The following is an 18,651-nucleotide window of genomic DNA, read 5'->3' as shown; positions in this document are numbered from 1 at the left end:
AGACTGATTTTGGACTTCGGATGTAACAAAACTTTAAAATTAAAAAAAAAAAAAAAAAAAAGAGGGTATTGTTTGAAGCCACTAAGTTTGTGGCCACTTGTCTCTAGCTATAGAAAATGAATACACAGAGTGATATTGGATGGTATCCTGGCAGTTTTGAACGATACGTTACACGACCTGGGTTTTGTTTCCATGTTATGTAAAGGTTGGTATTTGTGTTTTCATAGACGATCAACCCAGATGGATTCAGGCTGAAAGGTCTGCCAGCCTTCTGTCGGTTGTAGTTTCAGTGTCGGTCTTGTTTTCAGAATCTTCGGAGGGACGCAGCCTTTCCCCATGGGTGTTCCCCCCCGTGGGGGCTGGGAGGCTGCTGTCCATCTGGGACTTGGGTGGTGGTCTACCCCTTAATTCGGTTCTCAGAGTCTTTGGTGTGCTGTTTAGGGGCAGATCCAATGCACAGCACAGGGTTGAGCCCAGCAGTTTCTGAACAGCTTGGTGGGGCCGTTTGCCCAAGTTCCTCCCTTTTCGCCACCTCCCTCGCACTTTCTAGCACTCTGGCTCCCCTTGGCCGTCCTCTGGACAGAGAGCTAGTGCTCTATTTATCCTACTGTGCTGTTCACCTCCCATACATGTGTCCACATTCAGGGCCAAGTGGTGGGAAACAGAGAGAAAAAAAGGAATGGGTCGCCCCCATTCTTCGGAGAAACAACTCCTCCCAACAGAGAGGAAAGGGGCCCTGTCCCCGTTGTCACTGCCACTGCTCTGATCGCCTGGGGGCCCCCTGTGAGAGAATGGCGAAAGGAAGGATAAAGAACAGCCCCCCTGTGTTAACTTCACCTTGAGCCGGAACTAGAGGGAGATCTTTCTATCCACACGTGTGCACTTCCAAGTTCGGGGCTGCCCCCAATCCAGACTGCAAATACACTGTCAAACAAGTGGGAAACTCACTGCTGGTTCAGTGGCACTTGGATTTCTGGTCTCCCTCCCCAATCTGCCTGCTGCCGCTTCTCAGAAGTGCCCACAGCTGCTCCATTGTGCTCTGCTCTGGGTCTGTAGCTGCGCTGAGTGGGAGACACATTTCATCGAGGACCGGGACCCCCCGCGTCTCCCCTGGATATCTGCTGACGCTCACACTTCCCTTGGGGGTCCTGGTCACACGGCAGCTCCCCTCCCCATGCTGCCCTTGAAAGAGAACAGGCCACAGCCAGACGCGAATCAGTCGTGGCTCAGCGTCACTCTGTATGAGCACCACTCACCTGTCCTGTGCTGCTCTCTAGGACTTTTGCTGGAAGACACAGTTACAGGTCAACCCGGCCTACAGGTCTATCTGTAAAGAAATCCAGACAGACGCTTACTGCAGCGGTTCATGAGCCACGGAAGGACCCGCTGAGAATGACTGGATCCTTCCTAGGAAGGATGCCTTGGAAACGTCTCACTGTCCCTACCACAAACTCTTGTCCTTCTAGTATAAGTCAGTCCCTTGTCAGTGAAGGACTGCTGAAAATCCTCAGACAGCCGGGTTAAGAGGACGGGTGGGAGTGCGTCCCTTTGCCCGCCTGTGTGTGTGCCTGCCCCGGGGGGCTGTCTTCTACCAGCTTCCGTGGGGTCATTTGGGAAAGCTCCAAGTTCATCTATCGCATCGCATCCTCTACGCTCCGAGAACCTGCTACCACTGACTTTGCGTTCGGACTCTACGTCCATGCTTTTCCCTGGTTTGCTTAATGTGGCAGCCAGGTTCCCTAACCGGAGCTATCTGCTGCCTGACCATCTGCCTCCTTCTTCCGCCCTTTCGCCTGCGATCGGACTAGGGCAAAATAATGGATTTTTAAAGTCCTCTCCGTAGGAAAAAATAACTTGAGAGCTAAAAACAGATGACTCCTATTATGCAGCAAACAAGGGGGCAGGATACTTCCTTGCGACCGGTAAACGTTCCCGCTCAGTCATTTCTCATCCAATCATCTCGTGCTTAAGAAACATTAACACACATATGAATCATCTGGGGATCTTGTTAAAATACAGGTTCTCGGGGCGTCTGGGTGGCTCAGGCGGTTGAGCGTCCGACTCTTGATTTTGGCTCAGGTCACGATCTCACGGTCCGTGAGGTCGAGTCTAAGTGAGGCTCCCCGCCGACGGGAGAGCGCGGAGCCTGCTTGGGATTCTCTCTTTCCCTCGCTGCCGCTCCCCTGCTTGCACTCTGTTTTTCTCGCTCTCTCTTTTTCAAAATAAATAAACCTTAAAAAATAAAATAAAATACGGGTCCTCACTGCATTGGTCTGGGATAGGGAGTGACATCCTGCCTCTGTAATCCTCTCACCAGGGATATGGTGAGATCTCACCAGGGATATGCTACTTGCTGGGTCTGCCCAAGAGCATTTGCCGTGTGCATCCGAAGAGCTTTCCGGCAGCTGGCACCGGCAACAAAAAAGCAGAGCAGGGAATGTCACATAGGTTAAGAAATGTTACCAAGTTCTCTGGTCCTTGACGCAGGCAGGTGGGGCTCTCCGGGGAGCAGATTCTGAGACCCCGATTGCAGGCGGGAGCGTTTTGGGAGGCGCTCTTGAGACCTGCACCCGTACCAGAGGCAGAGGCCATGCAGGAGGCAGTCTTAACGGAAGGCCTAACGAACTGCCGCCCTACCCCCCGCCCCCCACCCCCCACCCAGGGGGCTCTGAGGCAGGGATGCTATTTTCCAGTTGTCCTGAGTTCGGGCCAGCCCTTCATAAGGCAACCCTGTAACCCTGACCAGTCACTGCATGCAGGCTCCCCCAGGAAGGGGGGTGTCACCTTGAGCGAGGTGACTCTTGAGCGGAGGCCCTTCCTGCCCAGGCCACCGGCTGAGGCTGTTTGTAGGCAGCTCCTCCAGCAGCTGAGGGACCATGTGGGCAACGTGTCACAATGCACACCAGGCCCAGGACCCTGCTCTCGGGTGCCTCTCCTAGTGATGAGCCGGTTTAGACCCCTCCTCTTCATTCCTGCTCTGACACGAACACCCTTGACCCCAACCCCTTGTTAGTACCTTGCTCTGAAAAGCCAGCGATGGTTGTCGGCGAGCATCAGTTTGAGCCTCCAGATGGATGGCTTGTGTTTTTTAGAATTTCTAGGCTAGATCTTCCAACACTGGAAGGGCTTCACTTAACATTCCCTCACAGGTTCCTGCTAAATCAGAGGTCCTGATGCCATAAGAAAATCTCCATCTGAGACACAGGAGGCCTGAAAAGAAAAAGACTTTCGGGGCGCCTGACTGGCTCAGTCAGTTAAGCGTCCGACTTCGGCTCAGGTCGTGATCTCGCAGCTTGTGGGTTCGAGCCCCACGTCAGGCTCTGTGCTGACAGCTCAGAGCCTGAATCCTGCTTCGGATCTGTGTCTCCCTCTCTCTCTGCCCCTCCCCCACTCATGCTCTGTCTCTCTCTTTCTTTCTCTCAAAAAGTAAATAAACATTAAAAAATTTTTGAAAAAGAAAAAGAGTAAGTCTTTCTTGCAAAAAAACCAAGACCTCAAGGCATCTGCAGGCTAAACTGAAAGAAGGCTCAGGACTGAAAGCCCGCTTGTAGAGAAAAGCAGGAAGAGCCTAGAACAGGCTGTTTAATGATTTAATCCTGTGCCCCACTGATTGTGTAATGTGAACTTTAACCTCCTGTTAAATATAGTTTGTACTGAGAATCCTTCACACTCTAGTAAAAATAGCTGCATGCTTGAATGGCTCATGTGCTTGATGACTGCAGGGGGAAAAGGGCTGGGTAATGCTGGGCGAGAAGAAGCGAGAAGGACCATTAATGCCGGGGGTGGCGTGGGGGGCGTATCTGCAGCCATGTTGTCCATTTGAATGTTCTCGACGGCCATGGCAGACAGTCGCCCAATAAGACTGGTAGCGGAGGTGGCTGGATGGTGGCCTGGCGGTTCCCTGAGCGAGGGGCTGCCGCAAAGCCTACCGTTGCCTCCACATGGCATCCTTCAGCTTGTGAAGTGCGAGAGAAATAAAGAAAAGCCAAGCCTGGAGTCCAACTTCTGCTTTTGTGACTTCCAGAACCAAAGGCATCCATTATTGCTCTTTACTGATTCTAGCGCCGTGCCCTGCCAGAATTTTCCATATGTCGTGTGTTCAGGGATGAGGGTGCAAATGGTGTTGGAGGCCCCTGGGAAGGGCCACGTTGAATTATTTGCACACTTACTGAGGCATCTTATCAGGGTTGGGCTGGGGGGCCTGGGTTGGCTCAGTCGATGAAGCGTCCGGTCCGACTCTCAGTTTCGCCTCAGGTCACGATCTCACGGTTTTGTGACATTACACAATACACAACATACCAAACAGAGCCGTGTCGGGCTCTGTGCTGGCAGTGCAGAGCCTGCTTGGGATTCCCTCTCTCTCTCTCTCTCTCTCTGCCCCTCCCTGCTCAAGCTGTCTCCGTCTCAAAATAAATAAATAAACTTAAAAAAAAATTTGTTATAAAAGGGGGGGTTGGGCTGGCAGAGAATCCCCTCACACAGGTAGTAGGGGCACAAAGTGTGTCTTACAGAGAGGAGAAATGTGTCCTCCCTGAGCCAGTTTCCTCCTGCCTTGACCCGACCCCCTAAAAAGGTTCTCCCTATAGTTTAAGGCTCCCAAACGGAAAACCTATACAAATGGAAGCTACGTGGAAGCTGTCCAAACTTGAACAAAGCAATGCAAATCACTGAGTGGAAAGAAACACATCCTAGGGGATTAAGTGTACCCAGCCATTGGCTGACATGGTGTGTGTGTGTGTGTGTGTGTGTGTGTGTGTTTTCCAGAGGAAAAAAAAAGAGAGCAGAAGGCAAAGAAGAATTCAGAGACACCGATCCCATACCAAACACCTTCCACACAGTGGGGTCCTTCTAATTTTCCTCACTCCTGTCCCTTTGCACGGGATGGCTTCAGGCTATAGCCACCCAGCAAGATAGGATTCGTTCCCGTTTTCTGAAATACGTGAGGGAGACTCAGAGTCTGGGTCCTCTGTTGTCAGGGCTGGGGATTTCTAGCCCGGGTTGGACACCAAAACCTTGCTCTCCGGGGTTGCTCAACCCTATCTGCACTCACACATCCTGCCAGAGATGTCTCTCGTGGTGCTGCCCAACATTGGTACGTTAACACGTCTGAGTGAGGGGTGGCTGGGTGGCTTACTCAGCTGAGAGTCCAACTCTTGATTTCGGCTCAGGTCATTACCTCCTGGTTGTGATATCGAGCCCAGCGTTGGGCTCCGGGTCAGGTTCCTTGTTGGGGTCTGAGCTGGGCATGGAGAGGTTCTCTCTCTGCCCCTCCCCTACTCTCTCTTTCTCTCTCTCTCAAAAGAAAAAACTATCTGAGTGACTCTGGGGTGCCTGGCTCGCTCAGTCAGTGGAGAGTGTGACTCTTGATCTCATCTCAGGGTCGTGAGTCTGACCCCCCCTCCCCCCACATTGGGCATGCAGCCTCCTAGGAAAGAAAATAAAATATAAAATAAAATAATAAAAATCTGAGTGATTCTTTTTTTAATTTTTTAAATTTTTTCTTTAATGTTTATTTATTTTTGAGACAGAGAGGACAGAGCATGAACGAGGGAGGGGCAGAGAGAGAGGGAGACACAGAATCCGAAGCAGGCTCCAGGCTCTGAGCTGTCAGCACAGAGCCCGACGCGGGGCTCGAACCCACGACCTGCGAGATCATGACCTGAGCCGAAGTCAGACGCTCATCCAACTGAGCCAGCCAGGCGCCCCCCAAAATCTGAGCGATTCTAATGCATCTGGGGTTGAGAACCACGGGGCTACACGGGACTGACTCTTTCCCATTACATTCCCACCCCTTGGTCCTGGCCTTCTACCCACTTTCGCTGGCCTTTCAGAAGTGCGCCGATCCTGCCAGCTTGTCCACAGAGGGTCTAACAAATGGGAGCAATGTTTGAAAGCCTACGGATCATGCCTTTTAGAACAAAAGTGTGCAGGACCTAAGTGACACAGGTGTTCCTCATTTCGCTGTACACAGACGTGTCTGGTGAACACTCTCTGAATTGCATTGCAAACAAAACAGCAATGCTGAGAGATGTTTACTAAATGCCTTGCTGTTATTACGTGGGGCGGTAGGAAAAGCACCCTCGTTTGGAGCCATAAACGTGGGGGTTCTTGCTTCTGTCCGCCTGCCAGCTAGCTCTGGGAGATGGAGAGAGTTCCTTCGCCCACCTGGACCGCAATTTCCTTACTTGTAGGAAGGACGTGGGTGTAGGATTTGATAAAATTTGAAGTTCCCTGCGCTACGTACCGTGTGTGGGTCATGACATTGCTACTCTGTCGAAGCCTCGCACGATCCAGCTGTAGGATGACTGTGTCATTTAACCAGTGGCTTTGCGTGACAACATGGTTGTCTCATTATAAAAGAAAATGTTCTAAAAACACAAAAGGCTGTTGTTCCTAAATAAAAACTAGGTCAAGCTCTCTCTCTCCTTTTAAGAACACCCTTTTAAGAACAATCTGAGTGAATTTAGAGAGTCTAATGCTTACAGTTGGACGTTAATTATAGGTTCTTTCACTGACATGTGTGACCTTGACTTTCAATTATTCAGGAGTGGCCAGTACAGAACCTAAAGTGGGGCTGTTGACACAAGAGGCTGGGAAATGAGGTAACCCTTCTCTCTTTTCCCCAAATCAGAATGCCTTGATCAGCATTTGGTGTAGGTATTAAGGACACATTCATTTTAGAGAAGGTTAATTGAGTCCAATGGCGTAAGTCTGGTGTTTAGGTATTATTCACACTTGCTGAGAGAGCATATTAGAGGGAATCTCAGAGAGGTTCGTACCGGGTTGGGGCTTGTACAGAATAGATGTCAAGAGGCCCCCGTGCTGGCGCGGAAGCTGCGGGGTTTACTGAAGGGCCCATTTCCGGCCTGGTAGCAGCGGGCCACGAAGGGCCGGGAGCGGCAGGTGCACTGTGACAAACCAGCTGACCCGCGCTAGGCTGTCACCGCAAAGCCGGCCCCTCTGGGCCTAATCCTGCCCGGGAATCTGAAGCAGGAGGCCTCACTTAGCGGTATGGATCGTCCTGTGATTCCTAGCTGCGGTCGGAGGAGCCCGGGGGCCCGGGAAGGGGGCCGGGGGAGGGGGGGCGGAGATGTCCCAGAGGAGGCATCAGAAAAGCAGGGGCAGCCCCGCGGGCCAGGGACCCAGCACGGCCCCCTCCTCATGCAGCCCGAGAGGCTGAGCTTCCCTACGGAGCGCCGTGTGGGTTTTTCGTGGGGAAATGTCCTGTGGCAAAAACAAACAAAACAACTCTTCCAACCCCACCGGAGGGAATTCCTAGCTAATTCCACCCGGAGGGAGTGAATGCATCAGTGTCTAGTCCTGGGGAGAACTCGTTCTATTCGGCCTCCCGGAGCACACTCCGGAGACATTCGGAGGATATACCCTTGTCTGTAAAGACGTGATTTACTTTGTAAAAGCAACACAGTGAAGAAGCCTGTCTCACTGTTTGCCTCGGGCCTTGATGGGTGGTCAAGGCCACCCGGAACTTCGGAGGAAGTTCAAAGATGAAGTGGGGGCTCCCTCCCCCTGCCATCCCGTCCCCTTGGGAGCCAGGCCAGTTATGGCTTTTCTCTCCCTTCTCTTTTGCTAGGGGACACTGCCTGGGGAGACGGTCTCTTTAGAGCCGTAACGTTGCAAGGAGTCCTCGCAATGGGACACGTGCCTCCAGAAAGTTCACAGGTGCAGCCTGTGAGAATAGTATGTTCCAGCTCAGGGGACTTAACAGCCCGAATCCAACGGCTCCTGGCACAGTTGTTTCCAGAGTGCCATCCCTGTCTCAAGAAAGGCCTTCTGCCCCATTGCAGTCCTGTCTCAATGGTCAGGTGGTTTTAGATTTGCTTCCCCGACCCCACCCTCCTCTAGCTGTAATAGGAGCTGGTCCACGGAGATCAGGTTTCCATCCCTACACTGTGTTTCGTTCCTTCTGCCTCAATGTTTCCTGTGTTTTCTGAGCCTGTGACAATCCCATCGAAGCCTTGGCCCCCATCTCCGTGACATCAGGCAGGAGTTCCCTTATCTCAAGAGGGAGGCCCTGGGCTTGCTTCCTAAGGAAACGGCTTTGGGGGTAACTAAGGCGTTTTGACTCTTTGGGGTTAGTTAGGCCCGGACACAGGGGTGCCTCATTGTTTGCACAATGTATTTCTGAAAACGAGAGAGGACGAACTCAAATTTCAATCTACCACTTTCAGAGGAGGGGGAGGAAAAAAAGCAAAACATACATCTGAAGTTGCCTCAATTTCTCTGATGGGTTTGGATTTTTGTAAGCCCCATATTTCCTGCATGGGTGACAAGGTCACACGTGGATACCCACGGACTGTGGTCCAATCACAGACCTCGGGCGTCAGGTGGAGCGTTTCCTCTCCCCCCACCCCCCTCCCGAACGTTTCCAGTTGTTCCTCTGTCCTTCTGCCCCCCCTGCAGGGAGAGCCGGACTCCCTTCTAGTTCTCTGTGTTCATTAACTTTCCTCTTACCTGGGCTCCTGAGGTAGGCTCTTGCATTGTTCCCTGTGGGTCAGGCTGTTCAGAAGCCGGTGGCTGGAAAGGTTAGTGCTGGGGGCTGGGCCGACGCAGGATCCTGCTGGTTGGTGATGGTTTGGCCGAGCCTAGCAGGATGGCGGGGGTGGAAGCCCGTGGATTCATGTGGGTGTCTTGTTTGTCTGAAGGAAGAAGGGGGACGGGATCTATTTTTGTCACGACTCATGGTTCACAACAGCTTTCTCTCAGCAGACGATTTCCGAGCTTTGGCAATTTCAGGGATCTCGGTTATGCAAACTTTCTTGGAGAAGAGACCCCCGTCTTTACAGGATGACGCATGGGGGCCGGCGCTTCTGGACCCGCTTCTCTGAGGAGTGTGGCCACTGAGGGGACAGTGCTTGCTGGTGATCACAGTCACTTGCCAGTTTTTTAATTTTGAGGGCGGGATGGGGCAGAGAGAGAGGGAGAGACAGAGAATCCTAAGCAGGTTCCACACTGTTAGTGCGGAGCCCGATGCGGGGCTCGAACTCACGAGCCACGTGCCTTCCCTTCTCACTAACTCTCTGCACATTCCCTATGGTCTGTCGTTGGGGTCTCTTTGCGTTGCTCCTCCCACCTCAGTGCTGCATTGGAGGTGGTGGGTCCCATTGGCCAAAGCTGACCTCAATGTCCATGTAACCCAGAGGGGACTGTATTAAGATATTATGATAATGGGAAGCACAGGTCCTGCCCACTGTCATTAACCTTGACTCGCGCTCCATTAGGGATTGCTCGTACATGTTATTGTTCTCCAGAATCAGGTCCTCAGCATCTCTCTCACACTACGTACTCCTTGGGCTATGTCGTCTATTCCTGTGGATCTAATTTCCACCTAAGTTGCAGAAGGCCTTCTAAATCTATGATTTGAGCTCCCTTCCAGACATGGAGAGTCGCGGATCTAGCCACCCCTTCTCACCTCCACGTGGGTGCGGTACAGCTGCCTTGAGTTTTACATATCTGACATTCAACTCATTCTCTTCCCCCAGCCAGTGGTTTCTTCTGTGCTGCTTCTTCTCCTGGGGGGGGGGGGGCTGTGTTCTCCTCACCTACCTAGAAACTCAAGAGAGAAATTTAGTTGTCAGCCCAAACCCTTACCTCCTCCCCTACACCATCCCTCCTTCGTGTCACTGCATGCTTCAAACAACCTCGGTGGTTTTCCATCCCCTGCAGAATGGAGTTGAAACTTTCTCTTGTAGCACAATAGGCCCTTGTTATCAGGTCCCTGCATATGTACATGTGATCCTTGAACTTGCGTTAGCCAAGTGTAACTTCTGGCAGCTTTCTGAATTAGCTACTTGTGTGTGTGTGTGTGTGTGTGTGTGTGTGTGTACTGAGCCTTTACACACTGTTTTGTAAGGCTTTGCAAAGCTGGGAACACCCTTCATTCCCTTTTTCCCCAGCTAATTTCTCTTGCTTCCTTAAGTCTGCTGTGGTGTCATCTCCAGAAATCCCTTTCTCCACAACAATGCCCCATGATGGGAATTAGCAGTCATTAAATTCTGTTAGAGGCTTAGCACTCTGAATATATTTACGTATGTCATCTTTTTTCTGATTTTTTTTTCAACAGCCCTGTAAAGAAGGTATTATTGCCCTGGTTTAATAATACAGAATCTGGGTTCCCAGAGGCAATCAGGGAGCTGGTTAGAAATGCAAATTCTCGGGGTGCCTGGGTGGCTCAGTCGGTGACGTGTCTGACTTTGGCTCAGGTCACAATCTCGCAGCTTGGGAGTTCGAGCCCCGTGTCAGGCTCTCTGCTGTTAGCACGGAACCCACTTTGGATCCTCTGTCTCCCTTTCTCTCTGCCCTTCCCCTGCTTGTGCTCTCCCTCTCTCTCAGAAATAAATAAACATTAAAAAAAAAGTGACTTCTCAGGCTCTATCCGTGGTGGAGCCAACCCGAATCTCTGGGGGTAGGACCCAGCACGCTGTGTTGTAGGAGTCCTTGGGTGATTCATGCACGCTGCAGTTCGAGAAGCACTGCACCCAGAGTTGAAGCGATTGCATGGTTGATGGAGAGAGCAATTCTGGAGGGGCTGGCCCAGAGGAAAGCATCTTTCTCCCAAGTGCTTGGAAACCAACTCAATGCCACTGAAAGGAGTAAAGTTATGATCTGAAGAGGGAAATTAACTGGAAAATGAATCAGAGCACCAGGGTTAGGTAGGCCCGTGCAAGTTACCATTGAACACACTGCTGAGTGTTAGGAAAATCCTCTTTGAGACCATGACTGCAGACACATAGGATCTTGTCTGGCAAAACAATTTAGTCTTAAAGGGTCCCCTGGAAAGGAGTGCCTTGGAGGTAGACTGTCCCAAGGAGGAATCGCCTTTTTTTCCAGCCTCCCGCAGTCCCCCCTGGGCTAGCAAATGTCTCACTCCCTAAACAGGACTGGTGTTGGGTCCAGCTGGAGTTTGGGGGATAATTCAGGAGTATGTGCTCTTTGTTGGGAGTCTCTTGAAGGCATGTACGCATCTCTAAAGGTGAACTTTCAGGTCAACAAGAGACATTTGGGGAGTAGGAAGCCCCAGTTGAAAAAGATGACTGCTGGGGCACCTGGGCAGCTCAGGCTGGTTAAGTGTCCAATTCTTGATTTCACCTCAAGTCATGATCTCACGGTTTGTGAGCTGGAGCCCTGTGTTGGGCTCTGTGCCCACAGTGCGGAACCTGCTTGGGGCTCTCTCTCTCTCTCTCTCTCTCTCTCTCTCTTTCTCTGTCCCTTCCCTGCTTGTGCTCTCTCTCTTTCTCAAAACAAATAAATAAACTTAAAAAAACAAAACAAGATGACCACTAAGTGGGTCAACTTGAAGATCAGACCCTGGCTATGTCCAACAAGTGGTCCAGAGTATATTCCAGACTACATACAGGTTCCAAGTCGTCATCTACTGTTGCTGCTACTAAAAGGCAAAATAAATAACTGCCATCCATCAGCATCATTTTACAGGGACAGATACTGATATTTACAGAGGTAAAGCAATTTGTCCCAACCTATATTCTGGGGCGATGAAAAGGTCTTTGCATAGTACACAGAGTAAAATAGAAGGGGGAAAATCAGTTTTCCCCCCACTGAGTTCTAAGAGAATCAAAATCAACCCCAAACTTGGCATTTCCTTCCATCATGAATGTAAGTACCCGTATCCATGTCAGTAATGGGGAATGAAGTCCCTTCCCTATCATATTACGGTTGTTGTGAATATCGGGACATGTCCTCCACACTCAGCGTTACATCAAAATATTGGCACTTACTAAACTCGCCTCTAGATCTTGTTACTTAATGTGCTAACAGAGGGGGTAAAAATACTGCCATAATAAATTTATTTTTAAGCATCAGGAAAATTTTGACCACCTTTTCAGTTATAGTTCAGCAAAATTTGTTTCCTAGGTCGTCTTCTAGATTGTGTGCAATAAAAAGACCTCATATAGGGAAACAGCCCCTGGGCTTTACCAGATTCATAATATTAAAAAAAAAAAAAAGAGGGGCTCCTGGGTGGCTCAGTTGGTTAAGGGACCGACTCTTGGCTTTGGCTCAGGTCATGATCTCATGGTTCATGGGTTTGAGCCCCGTGTTGGGCTCCATGCTGTCAACACGGAGACTGCTTGGGATTCTCTCTCTCCCTCTCTCTGCCTCTCCCCCGTGCTCTCTCTCCTTCTCAAAATAAATAAACTTAAACAAAGGGAAGATCCCCATGAGAGGTGGAGTTGGAAGCTACACCCCACTCCACGGGTTCCAAGTCATCTCCCCTTCATACTACCCCCTGCCTTGGTCCAACCTGGCGGTACCCAGAGCCATTGCCAACATAGAAGTAGTTAGGCCATTAAGCACAAGGGAGAATGGCTGGGGATGTGGAGAGCTGTGCAGGTCTTAGTCGCACGCTAGCTGAGTTCTGCTGATGCATCCGAAATGCCTTGGTGGTTTGAGAACAAATCTATAAGCTCCTTCTCTTATTACCTCTGATGGGGGAATTGCAAAATCATTGCCAACATTCGTAATATTTGTATTGAGTGCCAATATGTTGGTTTCCATCCTGATGCCTTAAGACAAATTCAGTAAATATCCACGTAGCATTGCAATGCATAGACATCATGGTTGGTGTGGGACTAAAGGAGGAAAAGACTGGAGCCTACGCTTCAGGGACACAATCCAATCAAAATATAGGCAAAACCTGTATTTAGGCAATGGGAAAACAGTGTGGCTTGGGATTAACCCATGTAGCTGTGGAAGTTAGGGGTGGGAGAGGCTCATTCTGAGCCTCAAGCATAGGGTGGGGGTGCCTAAGGAAGAGAAGGGATTGGTTAGAAACATGAAAGGTAAGCAGAGCAGGTGGACTTGGGGGATGGGGGGAGGGCTGTAGCCTAATAGCCAAAGGTAGAGTGTTTTTGTAAAAATCACATGTTCCATATGTAAATGTCAAACTCTTTGCAATGGCTTACAAGTCCGTATGCAGCCTGGAGTCCATGACCTCTCCCCACTCTTTTCCTGCTTTCTCCCCTTTGCACATCCTAATCCAGCTGCACTGGCCCACCCTTGCCCTTCTTTGTGCAAGCCAGACCTGAGCCTGCCCCAGTGCCTTTGCATTTGCCATTCGTTCTGCATAAAACACTCTTCTCCTGGATATCCGGGATGCCCACTCGAGTCCTCATCATTTTTATGTCTTGGACCAGATGTTACCTTCAGAGGAAGGCTTTCGACCACCCTACTTAAAATTTCAACCCCCCCACCCCCACCGCCCGTCCCTATCCTGGCACACCACCCCATTTCCTCCTTTAATTTTCTCTAAAATACTGATTATCACTGACCTACTCTATCAGTGCTTCTTGTTGAAACTGGAGGCCTTGTTGAAACTGCTGGGCCCCATCCCCAGGTCTCTGGTTCAGGAGGCCTGATAATGTGCATTTCTAACAAGTTCCCATGTGATGCTGAGGCTGCTGGTCTAGAGACTCACTTTGAGAACCAGGGCGCTATAAATCTAACTTACTTATTGATTGTCTCTCTCCACTAGAATGTAAGCTGCTTATAGCAGCAATCTTTGCAGACAAAGATTTTGTTCATTTCTGGATCCCAGTGCCGGAACAGTGGCTAGAACATTCAGACATATTGGTTAAGTAAAGGGCATGTCAGGATGCTGGGATGTGTGCAGTGGGGGGAAGTCTGAAAGGGAAAGTTTGGGCCATATTCTTAGCATATTGTTATAGTAATAACACTATTATTATGAAGCCAATACGTGTCATAACACAACCATCATTGATTATTTGCACTATGCCAGGCCATTTAACAATAAAGTTCAGAGAGCCTCTTAGGTCTATGTGATTTGCCTAAGATCACACAGGACATGTAATAAATAGTTCAGTTGGAATTTGGATTTTAACTTAGGTCTATCTTACTGCAAAAGGGTGGCTTTATACTCAGGAGAACAGTGTGGAGTTTCCCTAAAAAATTAAAAATAGATCTACCCTACGACCCAGCAATAGCACTGCTAGGAATTTACCCAAGGGATACAGGAGTGCTGATGCATCGGGGCACTTGTACCCCAATGTTTATAACAGCACTTTCAACAATAGCCAAATTATGGAAAGAGCCTAAGTGTCCATCAACTGACGAATGGATAAAGAAGATGTGGTTTATATATACAATGGAATACTACGTGGCAACGAGAAAGAATGAAATCTGGCCATTTGCAGCAACGTGGATGGAACTGGAGGGTGTTATGCTGAGTGAAATAAGTCAGGCAGAGAAGGACAGATATCATGTGTTTTCACTCATATGTGGATCTTGAGAAATTTAACAGAAGACCGGGGGGAAGGGAAGGGGAAAAATAGTTACAAACAGAGAGGGAGGGAGACAAACTACAAGAGACTCTTAAATACAGAGAACAAACTGAGGGTTGATGGGGGGTGGGGGAGAGGGGAAAGTGGGTGATGGGCATTGAGGAGGACACTCGTTGGGATGAGCACTGGGTGTTGTATGTAAGCGACGAAGCATGGGAATCTACCTCAAAAACCAAGAGCACCCTTTACACACTGTATGTTAGCCATTTTGACAAACAATTATATTTTTTTTAAAAAAAGGTGGCTTTAAACACTATGCTACAAAGTCATCTAATGATTGGATTTTTGAATTTTTTATTTTGCAATGATTTTAGATTTCCAGAAGAGCTGCAAAGATGCTGTAGAGAGTCCCCATATAACCTCCATGCAGCTTCCTCTAGTGTTGTCTTACGTAACCATGGTACGTTTTTCAAAACTAGGAAATTAAAGTTGGTATGATGCTATTAACCTACCTATAGACTTTATTCGGATCTCACCTATTTTTCCATTAATATGTCCTCATCTGTTCTGGGATCGAATCCAAGGTCCTGTTGTCTGGCAAGTTTCAGAGCCTCGCTGTGGACAAGTTTGAATGTGGGTAATATGAGGTGCTGAAGATACCGAGATGGCCGAGACGCCACGCAGTCCTTGAGATGCATACAGCAGGGACACAGACACAGACACAGACATAAAGGGTTTCACTAGACAAGGTCTAGGCAGACGGGCAACCTGCTCTCGGGGTTTAGGAAGGCTTCTGGGGAGAGTAGGTGGGAGGAATAGTGTGAGTAGGTCTCCAAGGCACCAAGAATCAGCAGAGGGAAAGGCCAGAGGGTGGTGGTAGAGGGGAAGAAACCAGAAGAGCCCGGTCAGGAACCGCCAAAAACGGAGACATAACGCGTCGGTGCCAGGGACTAACAAGGCTCTCTTCTAGGGGCCAGTGTGGTCAGGTGTATGTGTGAGCTGGAATCTTCTAGCAGGAGCATGGAGGTCAAATGTTTACCCTTTGATGATGAATTGTCTAACACCTTGTCATTTTGTCATACTTGCAATATGGAAGGCAGTAGAGCCTCATGGGCTCCGGAAAGAAACCATTGAGTTGGAATCTCACGGGACTCCACCACTTTCTACCTATGTGACTTGGAAGGTTGCTTGCTTTTCTGTGCCTTGCATTTCCCATCTGCAAAATGGGGAAATACTAGTAATCCTCTCATAGCGTTGGCAGGATTAAGTCAAATGGTGGCTGGAAGGCCCTTAGCATAATGCCTGCATGCAGAGAGTAGTCAGTGAACATCAGCCGTTAATTAATGGTGAATCTACTTTGCATCTTGCTTATATTTCTTAGATGAAATCTGAAACACCCGAATAACAGCTTTGAAGAGATCTTTCACGTATATGTCTCATGACCACTCCAGGATAATTTATCGTGCCCATTTTATAGCTAGAGAAAGCAGGACAAAGCACAGCAAAGTTGAATGACAAAACTAAGAGCACCCGACAGTCAAGTTGAAGAGCAAGTCTTTGGTCTAAATTCCCAGATTCCTTATGCTGCTTATGCTGCTACTGAGACATTGGCCAAAGTCCGTTAATGCTAAGGACCAGTTAGACAAATGAACTGTCTGCTTTTCAGGTCTTGTCCAGAAGATCAGCCTTTATGAGTAGTTTTACCACACACGACATTTTATGAGTCTGCTTTCCTGTGGTGACATATCAGACTTGTGAACCTTGAAGCAACTCATTTGCTTCATTTGCTGTATTTAGTGCATTTCATTTACTGAGGGATGAAGAGCCCCCAGAGTTGACAAATGGTTAGCTGTCGTAAACATGGCTCAACTATTTGGGTATTGGAGACGGGTCTCAGGGATGCAGCAGGCCAGTATCCGTTGTCTACGTAGCCTTGGGTGAATTGCATAAGGCCCAGGAGCCTCAGTATACGCATCTGTAGAAAGGGGATTCTTTTTTTTTTTTTTTTCAACGTTTATTTATTTTTGGGACAGAGAGAGACAGAGCATGAACGGGGGAGGGGCAGAGAGAGAGGGAGACACAGAATCGGAAACAGGCTCCAGGCTCCGAGCCATCAGCCCAGAGCCCGACGCGGGGCTCGAACTCACCGACCGCGAGATCGTGACCTGGCTGAAGTCGGACGCTTAACCGACTGCGCCGCCCAGGCGCCCCAGAAAGGGGATTCTGATACTGCCCTCCTAAGTTTGTGGGGAGGTATTGAAGACACATGCATTGTGCAGATCTTGCCATTCAGATAGGGTTCTTCAAGTATGCGTTCTCTTTCCCCACACCATCCCTGTTCTCCTTTCTGATGGCTGTAGGTTATCTTTCACAAAAGCCAGGTTAGGGAATGGTCTAGATGCACAGAAAACACTAAAAAGTGAAGTTTTACCAGCGATTCTTAAATGTTAGGCAGGGAGAGACCTTACAAATCGGTGTCTGGGCGGATAATAAAACCAAGATGTGTTTTTCTCCGTTAAAAACTCCGAGCAGCCAGAATCACCAATTGAATACTGCAAATCTCCTTTTAACTACGTTCGGATTTTATTTGTGTTACCGGGGGCTGAAATTGTGATTGCGTGGGTGACTTCAAGTGTCTCCACGGGCCTGATGTCGCCGTGGAGGACAGTGACTGTCCAATTAGGCTGGACAGGCCCCATCAAAGCGTGAGTCCTGGTAACTGCGGGCCTTACCGACTGATTGGCTCAGGCCCAGAGCCGAGTCCCCTACGACACCCGTGCCGAAAAGGTGTTCCATGCGGTTTCAAATATATACGGACATAAAAAGGAACAGCCAGCAACGATTGCAAGACAACCAGTCACCAAACTCATCTCAAGGGCTCTTGTGCGCACACACACTGGTGAGCGGTCCTACCTTCCAAGCTGAGCTCTTGGAGGGGCACTTGTCAGAAACCGCTTTCTCCTGAATGGCCTGCGTCTCAGGGGGGGCCTCCCGTTCCACCGAAGGAGGGAGCAGAGAGGCACTGGCTGTGCACCATTGTGGCAGAGCTCCTGGTCATGAATATTTGAATAGAGGCCCCTGAGCAGGTGCACCGGCTGCAGGAAGTGCCCGTGTCCTCCCCTTCACGTGGCCTCTCTCGTGCTGCCGGAATACGCTGCCTAATCTCAAGCACCCAGAGGAGAACAGGTCAGTGAGAAGGAGCCCACGGCAGCCAGCCAACCCGTGCCCAGACATGCTATCTTGTTCTACAGACTTGGAGCTATCTGATGGCGCTCGTAACCTGGCCAGCACATTCAGCCACGCACTGGGGCCTGCAGGGGGTTCAGGGCCATGTGTCACTTACCTTCAGGAACTGGCTAGTCTTACAGGCTTTTGCTCTCATGTTTGAAATGAGTTTGAGATCTGTCCCCCAACATTGGATAAACGCCCTCCCCACGTTGCATGGGCTTTACGCTGCCATCCACGTTCCCATTGTCATGAAAACCCACAGCTTTTGGCTAATATATACCAGTAACTGATAACCAAAGGGTCCTCCTATCCATCCCAGACTTAATTTATTTCTATGTATTGACCTTAATACGGAGAGTGGGCATCGGAGGACCTGTCTTCCAGCTGTTTCCATCTCTAGTCAACTAAAACAGATAGAAAAGTCATTTTGCCTCTGTCTCCGTTTCTGAATCCATCAAATGGAGATAGTTATCTGCTCCATGTACCCTCTAAGAATTTGATGGAGACAAAGTAGGATCATATATATTATAAGGATAGCTTAAAAATGAGAAAGTATAAACTGGGGCGCCTGGGTGGCTCAGTGGGGTGAGCGTCCAACTTCGGCTCAGGTCATGGTCTCACGGTTTGTGGGTTCCAGCCCCCGTGTCAGGCTCTGTGCTGACAACTTGGAGCCTGGAGCCTGCTACAGATTCTGTGTCTCCCTCTCTCTCTCTCTGCCCCTCTCCCACTCCTGCTCTCTCTCTCTCTCTCAATAATAAACATTAAAACAATTTTTTTAAACAAATTAGAAAGTATATAAAAATGAAGGTGGTGGCACAGTTTTAATAACAAAGCATAAGTGTTCCTGGATGGCTCAGGTAGTTAAGTGTCCGACTCCTGATATCGGCTCAGGTCATGATCTCACGGTTTGTGGGTTCAAGCCCCGAGTTATGCTCTGCACCAGCACTGGGGAGTCTGCTTGGGATTTTCTCTCTCCCTGCACCCCCCCCCCAACTGCCACTTGCACACACACTCTCCCTCTCTTTCTCTCTCAAAATAAATAAACTTTAAAAAAAGTAGAAAAGCATAACTGCTTTGGATTCCACTTAGGCCAAATTTGTGACTATCTAGAAGGGGCAGTGCAAAAGTTTACCTTTGCCCTGTTATGAAA

The 18,651-nt window shown here is 49.3% G+C and overlaps 1 non-coding gene across 1 annotated transcript; it reads right to left on the bottom strand.

The window, feature by feature from the left end:
- Positions 1–5,616: 5,616 nt before the first annotated feature.
- TRNAR-UCG lies at positions 5,617–5,701 on the bottom strand. The gene has a single exon. It is a non-coding gene; the product is annotated as a tRNA-Arg (tRNA).
- Between the last annotated feature and the right edge of the window lie 12,950 nt (positions 5,702–18,651).

Source organism: Lynx canadensis, chromosome C1, assembly GCF_007474595.2.
Source record: "Lynx canadensis isolate LIC74 chromosome C1, mLynCan4.pri.v2, whole genome shotgun sequence".
Taxonomy (NCBI): domain Eukaryota; kingdom Metazoa; phylum Chordata; class Mammalia; order Carnivora; family Felidae; genus Lynx; species Lynx canadensis.
The sequence above is the reverse complement of the archived record's forward strand: the minus strand, read 5'-3'. Positions and strand labels throughout refer to the sequence as shown.